Source organism: Brassica napus, unplaced genomic scaffold (genome assembly GCF_020379485.1).
Source record: "Brassica napus cultivar Da-Ae unplaced genomic scaffold, Da-Ae ScsIHWf_1425;HRSCAF=2013, whole genome shotgun sequence".
NCBI lineage: Eukaryota > Viridiplantae > Streptophyta > Magnoliopsida > Brassicales > Brassicaceae > Brassica > Brassica napus.
This window is the reverse complement of record NW_026014839.1, coordinates 294251-303273: the sequence shown is the minus strand read 5'-3', so window position 1 is coordinate 303273 and position 9023 is coordinate 294251. Positions and strand designations below refer to the sequence as shown.

The 9023-nt window shown below is 32.6% G+C and overlaps 1 pseudogene; it reads left to right on the top strand.

Moving 5' to 3' along the window:
* Positions 1–1037: 1037 nt before the first annotated feature.
* Positions 1038–2949, top strand: LOC106429679 (annotated as a pseudogene).
* The last annotated feature ends 6074 nt before the right edge of the window (positions 2950–9023 follow it).

Sequence of the window (9023 nt, the reverse complement as noted above, 5' to 3'; positions counted from 1 at the left end):
CCTTCCTCCTCTGAGCTATTGAAAATCTGTTTCGCATAGTCTTCTCAAACAATTTAGTTAAGAGTTCGGGGGGGGGGGGGGGGGGAGGCTTTCTCACCATGTCTTCTTCTGTTTCTTTCCCTCCAAATTCCATGAACCGATAGGAATAGATATCTGATAGTGAAGAGTTGAAGCTTATCTTGCTTCTCATCCATTAAGACCCTTACTATCTCAGACCAGTTTGATGTGTATCTCTCCCTCATTACACCTCTCGCCAGATTCCTCCATATCTGCTCAGAGAATGGACACTCAAAGAAAAGATGACCAACTGTCTCCATAGGAGTTTGACATAAGATACAAGAGGCGTCAACGTTTGCATTCCATTGCACCATTCTACTCCCGGTTGAAAGCCTGTCTCTCATAGCAACCCAGGTCACAAAAGCATATTTAGGCGTCGCATTTTTAAACCAGATAGCCTTATGCCAATCATATACTTGGTGTTTTTTTCGGATAACCTGCCAAGTTTCTGTTGTTAAGAACTTCCTTCTGTATTTGTCATTTCCACTCCTCCATAGATATATATCATCCTCTTCAACATTCCTATTCTCTTTAAACTTCTCGATCTCCACCTCAATCCTATTAAGAATCACAACCCGATGGTTCTTCCTTCTGTGGTGAATACAATCCTCAACCTTAGCATTCATTGTTATACCCATTCCCATACATCCTCCATTCCCCAATAACTCCTTTAAACAGTCAAGAGATGACCATTTATCATACCAGAATGAAGCTTTCTTACCATTCCTAATCTCCACCTTATAAAGTTTTTTAGCCAGCTCCCGATACTTCAGTATTTTTCTCCACATCCAAGATCCCAGCTGTGAAGTATCTTTTACCGACCATATTGAGTTTTTCCGAATGAGATATAGCTTAACCCAACTGACCCATAAAGAATTTGCAGAAAGGATTCTCCAGAGTAGCTTCAGAACACATACAATATTCATCTCCTTCAAAGATCTTATCCCCAACCCACCTCTTTTTTTGTTCGACACACCTTCCTTCCATGTGATTAAAATATACATAAGGCCAAACTGATTCCTAGTTCTAATGTCGGAAGGACATCGATCCTAATCCTATTGTCATAAGGACATTATAAAATATGGAAATATTAGATAAAGAGATATAGTTATCCTAATAGATTTTTAATTACACCATATATACGGGTCGGTTATCAAAATATATAAGGAGGCTATGTTCAATATTTTGAGCTATAAATAAATACGAGTGGGTTAACAAATTAGATACTAATATACTATGATAATGAACTCTGAAGAAGACCTTGTTGACTTCAAGAAGAAGTTGGAGCAAGAAAAGATGAGTGCGATCGAGTCAAAAGCGAAATCTCTAGTTTCAACTAAAGCTGATGATCCATGTTGTCAAAGAATATGTGATTTGCCGGACGATTTGCTATTGCAGATCTTACTCCACGTCCCGACTAAAAACGCAGTAACCACTGAGATCTTGTCCAAACGATGGCGTCATATGTCTGGAAGATGCTTGAAAAACTCGACTTCAAAGACGACCAAGGCAGCGAGAGCTTTGGGTGGTTTATTGAAAAGTCACTGCAACTCCATAAGGCACCAAAACTAGTGAGTCTTGTTGTCGAACTGGGTCCAACGTCTCATGCTGACGTAGATGTCGGAAAGTGGGTTGACAAGGCAGTTAAACACGGTGTGAGAGAGTTAGATCTCAAGCTTCTTTGAACGTCATGAGAGCCCACAAGCTTCTCTAAGAGCCTTTACACATGCGACACGGTCGTTTCGTTAACTCTATCGAACCAGATTCTCGTAGACGTTACTTTCCCGGCTACCATGCTATTTCTCTTGAATCTATCTCTTTTGGACGTGGAGTACAAAGACGAAGACTCTCTTGCTAGGCCTTATCAAGTTCCCCTGTTCTCTTCAAACTGGTGGTTGCACGACGTGATGAGGACAGCTTAACAAACTTTACCGTGAAAGTGCCTTCATTGAAAATATTAACTTACAAGACTAGATTTCACGATGAAGAAGAGGTGAAAGAGGAGGAGGAGGAAGAGGAATATTACATTAGGTCGTTGGTGATAGATTGCCCTGCACTAACACAATTAAGTATATTTGACAATAGGGCAGACTATTGTAGTTTGACAGAAAATATGTTTTGCCTTGATGGGTATACATCCCATATGTTCCTAACCCCGATGAAAAGTTTCTGACATGTCTTTCTTCTGCCACACGTCTGTACTTGGATTTCTCCAAATCAATGGTAGGGTTTACATATGAGATCTCATTTATTCCTTTGCTTAGTCAAACTAATCTCGTTTGTTTTATTGCAGGTTGCGTGTAGTAACGCCATCAAGTTCTCTCGGCTCATAGAATTATACTTTACCATAGAAGATCCAGTAGATTGGTTGGAACCATTTATTTGTTTGCTTCAAAACTCTCCTATTCTGAAAGCTCTTACTATCTTCACCATTGTAAGTGTCTTAAAAATACATACACATCTATTTTTGATGCATTTTTAAATATTAATGCGTAAATATAATGGTATATATATTATCAGGGATGTCCTCCATCTTCATCTTCGTGGAACCAGCCGAGTACTATTCCCCCATGCTTATCATCTCAGCTAGAGACTTTTAAGTGGCTAGATTATGGAGGAAAAGAAGATGACAAACAACTAATGACATACATTCTGGCTAACTCGATCTGCTTAAAGACGGTGGATATCAAGCTCATACCAACTTGCAATATTGAAGAGTGTCAAAAGGAGTTAGAATCTATGCCTGGGATTTCACCATCATCTCTATTGGAGAGAAGATCCCACATCGAATATATGAAAGGGACTTGAGTAATATCTAAGGGACTTGAGTCAATCCCTTTCATATATTTGATGTGGGATCTTCTCTCCAATAATCTCGCCTTCTTTATTCCCTCGAGAGGCCAGAAGTTTTTCGTTGGACGGTTTAGATCAATGTTCTACAATCGTTTAGGCGACGTTTATGGGGCGTGTAGGCATCGGTCTAGGCAGCAAACCGATCTTTCTTTTAAATAAATCTGATTTAAGCGGTCTAAGTTGGTTTAAATTATTTTTTAACGGATTTAAGTTATTCTAAATCAGTTTAAATTGGTTAGATCAAATAAGGTCAAAGTGAATTATGACTAATTTTATTATATTATATTCACCATCAATTTATCTATAAACAAGTGATGATTTTTTGTGTCTCTGATTCTGATTCTTTTTAGTATATCTGTTTATTTTCTAAAAAAAATATATTTTATTAGTTTAACTTTTAGTGAAATACTTTTTTTTTTTAAAAAGTAATATAAATATAAGATATATAATAAAACTAATATTTCGTCAACACCTAAGTTCTAGATTCCAAAGAATCAGTCTAGGCGTTTAGTTTAGATTATTGGATGAAAAAAATATTAGATTATTTTTAGAATGATCTTATTTGTAAGTTAGATGTTTTTTGCTCTTTTTCAAGTAGAGTTACTAGTGGTCAATGGTGTTTCCCTTTGTTCATAGAGGTGTCAGCTGGGCGGGCTGACCATGGGCTAGTCCAGTCTAATTCATTTTGGGCAGGCTATGGACGTGCCCAATTAATAAATGGTCCAACTGGACAAAAGACCAATTGGTATATGTAGACCTGGGCATTTCGGATATCGGTTCGGTTCGGTTCGGATATTTCGGGTTTCGGGTAGTTCGGATAGGGGCTAAAGTATTCATTTAGTACTTGACATATTTTCGGTTTGGTTCGGGTCGGATAGTTTCGGGTTCGGTTCGGTTCGGATAGTAAATGTAGGAACCGGAAAATATCCGGAAAAAGTTCGGTTCTCATTTGGATTCGGTTCGGGTTCGGATAGTTTGGATAATTTGGATAAAATATCAGTTATTTAGGGTAAAATATCAAATAATTAGGATAATTTAGATAAAAATTTAGGATATTTAGGATTACTTTGGATATTTCGGATAAAACTATCCGGATAGTTTCAGATACTTTCGGGTAGTTCGGATACTTTATAATAATTTAGTTATCTTCAACTATTTTCAGATACTTTTAATAGAATTTTAAATTAAAAATATATATTTAGTTATGTTATATATATATATATAATTAATATTTTTATATATTCGGGTACCCGTTCGGTTCTCGGTTCGGTTCCGGTTCGGTTCGGTTATTTCGGATATAAAAATATAGGAACCGTTTGGGTATTTGAAGGTATTGGTCCGGTTCCGGTTTCGGATACTTCGGTTCGGTTTCGGTTCGGTTCTTCGGTTCCGGTTATTTTGCCCAGGCCTAGGTACATGGTCCAATTGGGCGAAGACCAAATGGACAATGAGTGTCCACGGGCTTACTAAAACATAATTTCATGAGTTTAATAAATGTATTTCATAAATTTGGCGGGAAAATTCAATTTGTCGGTTTTGGCGGAAAACGCAATTTCTCGATTTTGGCGGAAAAATATAATTTCTCGGTTTTGGCCGGAAAATGTAAATTCTCGGTTTTGGTGGGAAAACGTAATTTCTCGGTTTTGGCGGAAAAACGCAATTTTTCAGTTTTGGCGGAAAATGCCATTTCTCAGTTTTGGCGGGAAAACGTAATTTCTCGGTTTTGGCGGAAAACGCAATTTCTCAGTTTTGGCGGAAAAACATAATTTCTCGGTTTTGGCCGGAAAATGTAAATTCTCGGTTTTGGTGGGAAAACGTAATTTCTCGGTTTTGGCGAAAAAACGCAATTTCTCAGTTTTGGCGGGAAAATGCAATTTCTCAGTTTTGGCGGGAAAACGTAATTTTTTGGCGGAAAACGCAATTTCTCAGTTTTGGTGGAAAATGTAATTTCTCGGTTTTGGCGGGAAAACGTAATTTCTCGGTTTTGGCGGGAAAACGCAATTTCTCAGTTTTGGCGGGAAAATGTAATTTCTCGGTTTTGGCAGAAAACGTAATTTCTCGGTTTTGGCGGAAAAACGTAATTTCTCGGTTTTGGCGGAAAAACGCAATTTCTCAGTTTTGGCGGGAAAACGTAATTTCTCGATTTTGGCGGAAAAACACAATTTCTCGGTTTTGGCGGAAAAACGTAATTTCTTGGTTTTTGGGGGAAAATGAATTTTTTCGGTTTTGACGGAAAAACGCGTTTTCTCGGTTTTTGAGGAAAAATGAATTTTTTTTCTATTTTGAGAGGAAAACATAGCTTTACAGTTTTGACAAAAAAAAATTACTTTATAATTTTGGAAAGTAAACATAATTTCAAAATTTTAGAAATAAAATCTAAACTAATAATTAAAAAATAATTATAAATATTATTGGATGTCCATGGGCATGCCCATTTGGACATGGTCTCTATTGGTCTTGGACATTTGTTTGGACCATTGTCCAATATGGACCACCAATTACTGCCCAATACTGAAATGGTCCAAATGGTCATGCCCAATTGGACCATGGACGGACCATTTGACAGCTCTATTTGTTCATTATTGTGTCTCTCTTGTCTAGAGTAGTTATTGGGAATTTGCATTGAAAGACACATTTTGTTTTTTCAATTACAACATGAGGCATGTTATGCTTGTGACACACCTTTTATGAGTGTTTACCTAATTTACCTTCGACTAAGTGTAAAGACTAAAGATTCTAAAGAGAATAATTATAATACTCATTTTTTTTATGTTTCTTTCTTTCATCTCTTAAAATGAGTATCTAAGAAATGAATAAAGTATTTTGCAATAACACAACTTTAGAAATCTATGATCCAAATTCAAACAGAAAAGGAGGTTCGCAAATCTAATCTCATCCGAGAGTTTTTTTGTAACTTGATTTCAGATCCTTTTAAGTGGTGAGCCTTCTCTTCTAATTCATCTCTTATCTCTAGATTTAGTTTTCCAATTTTAAATTAATAACTAGATTTTGATCCGCGTTTGAAAAGCGCGGAGTTGTTGGATTATATTATAATACAAAGTTTTATTATATCGAAAAACATAATTTTTAACAGCTATATAATCTACAAATTAGTTTATTTGAGATTTTATATGTACACTTTTACGTAAGTTTCTTTTCGACATGAGAATTATATCCGGATAAAAAAAACAAACCGAACCGACCCAAAATTATAGGTTTAGTTCAGGTCCAGAGAAGATAACCTTTAGGGTTTTTTTGGACCCGCATGTCTTTGTTTGAGTCCGAGTCCTACCCTAGACCCGATCATAAATATGTGTTTATTAGGTATATTTGGATATTCCGAATATGTTTCCGGTATTATGGATATTGTTTTTAAGTTTTTGGTTTACGATTAGAGTTTTGATTTCAGGTAAATTTTTCAAATTAAAAAGAAAAAGTGGGTATTTGGATAAAATTTTTAGGTATTTGAATTTTTTTTGGTATTTGTTTGGAGTTTCAAATACTTTTCGTGTTTCGGATATTTTTCAGATTTTTCATATATTTCAAAATTCTTTTAGGATCTTAAATACCCGAAGAGATGTGGACCTATTACGTCCATATCAGGTCCAACAACCTTTTGATATAGATTTTTAACGTTATTGTACAAAAACATGGTTGATGAAATATTTTTCTGAGTAAAGGTATCATAAGAAATAATATTAAGATCTGTTAAAAATATTTAAAATATTGTATGTTTAGAATGACTAATGTATTATCAGAAAAATAATAAATAATTATACATAACTCCAACAACTTTTTTATATTAGATTTTTTAAAACTCTTTCCTTTTTAATAGTATTGATTCGTTTTAAGTGAAAAGTATATAAAAGTATAATATTTAAAACAAATAATTTTCAAAATCTTGAATAATCAATACTGATATCGTGAAGTCAGGTTAGCTTTAATTGAACCAATGAATTTCTTCATTTTTGTGAAGGTGACATGAATATTCAAAAAAATCATTTTTAAATATGAAAATATTATCAAACTATAGACGGTTGAAAGTTTAGTATATGATATGATTAATTTATTATAAACGAAAGAGGAAGTTAGAATGTACACATATATATCTTGTAATTTATCTTGCTTTAAATCATATATTATATGATAAAAGTGATAATATAAAACATTAGTTTCAATGCTTTTACTATTAAAAATTTAAATGATAAATATAGTAATAGTAATGATTAAGATTTAGGAGTGAAATTTAAATAAATAAAAGAATTGACTAAATTATTGTTAGAGAATTATATGGTAACATATTGTTAGTATAAATTTAAGATAAGACCAAAAAATAATGAGTTAAATGAAATGATCTAAATAACTTTTATAGGTAGATTTTTTTAGACTCCTTCCCTTTTAATAGTATTGATCAAGGGAGAGAAAAAGGTCTTTATATCATCGATTAGTCTTATTATTTGTCAATTTCGGTTATTTTATTATTTTTAATTTTATTTGTAAAAAAGTTTTGATTTTGATGGTAGTGACGCATGTTGTGTTATCGCTTCTGAGTTTTTTTTTTTGGAAACATATCTTTTCTGGGTTTATTATCAACTTTTGTTGTTGAAACTGCCAAAATCAAAGAAATATATCTCTTCTTCTCTTTCTTCTGTTTAGTTGTTCTTCTTTGTAGTGAAATTTGATATTTTCTCATGATTCTGGGTATACAAATATGTATTAATCAATCAATGTTTGTTGAAAAAGTGATTTTGAAAAAGTTTTGATTTGAATTTCAAATGGCTTAATGAATTCAATGTGGAGACATGATTAAGTTAAATCTAAAAAAAAGGAGAATAATAAAAACACATATAAGATGTTCAATCAAATTTATGTGAGAGATATGTGTGTCCACAACTAGTCTATCCACAATTTGTTCATCCATAATTTTGATGTATGTGGCTCTTCCGTCCGCTGTCTTTCCATCCATAACTTGCATATCATAACCACATTTATCTATAAATACAATTCATTTATCCATAAGTCAAATTATTTGTCTTTTGATCAATAAACGAATATTTAAATATAATTAGCCACATTTAAATTTGATAAATAAGCCATTGTAACAATTTTAACCATATAAACTAAAATGATTCTTGATTTCAACATAAAAGTACTATTTAACCAAATTTTAGAGTCTCTGTCCACAGTTATTATATTTTCAACTCATCAGTCTATATTTTCTCTGTCCACAACACATTTATTTTCAAGTCATTTGTCCACAACTTCTCTGTCCACAGACTCTCGTGCTTATCTTATATGTCCCAAACAACACTCGTTTATTATCCAATGGTTCAATTATCCAATATCCTAACTTTTACTTTTTAAACTTCCACATCATATTCTCTCTCTCTTCCACATAATCATTCAATATTTATTCAATATTTATATCATACAATGGTTTCTTAAAAAAAATTCAACATTATATCTTATTATTTTATTATTTTCTTTTATAAAAATATATCAATAATGATTATCAGTTATAATTTGTTTCAGAAAATCTATTTCACAGAAAAGAACCAAATCTTCTGTTTGTAGAGTAAAGAAAATGATGATTTTTAATATAATTTTAAATTTTATAAAATATATCTATCACAATATAATTTATTTGAAAGATTTAGGATAAATTAAAGTCTATCCGATCCTCTTTACCTCTTTGAACTACATGGAGACCACTTAAATTTTTCTGATTGGTTAAAAAATTCAATGTGAAATTTTCTTATTTTTTCAACAGGTTGAATTTATTCAACTCATATTAATTCACGTCCTCTTTTATTCATTTTCAATATCATCATTGTAGTCATTAAGCTGTTGAAAAACTTATCCAACTACTGCATTGCACATAGCATAACACATTATATTGTACATGAAAAATTATTCATAACAATTTGACCACAAAATCTTAATTCCTTACAATTTTAAAATATCAATATATATATATATATATATATATATATTTGATCAACTATAGATAAAAGAATTAGGATTTATTTTGTATTCATATTTGTGTGTATATATATATATATTGAAATTATTAAACAATGATAAAGCAAGTATGTTGGGAATAAAAATAAATA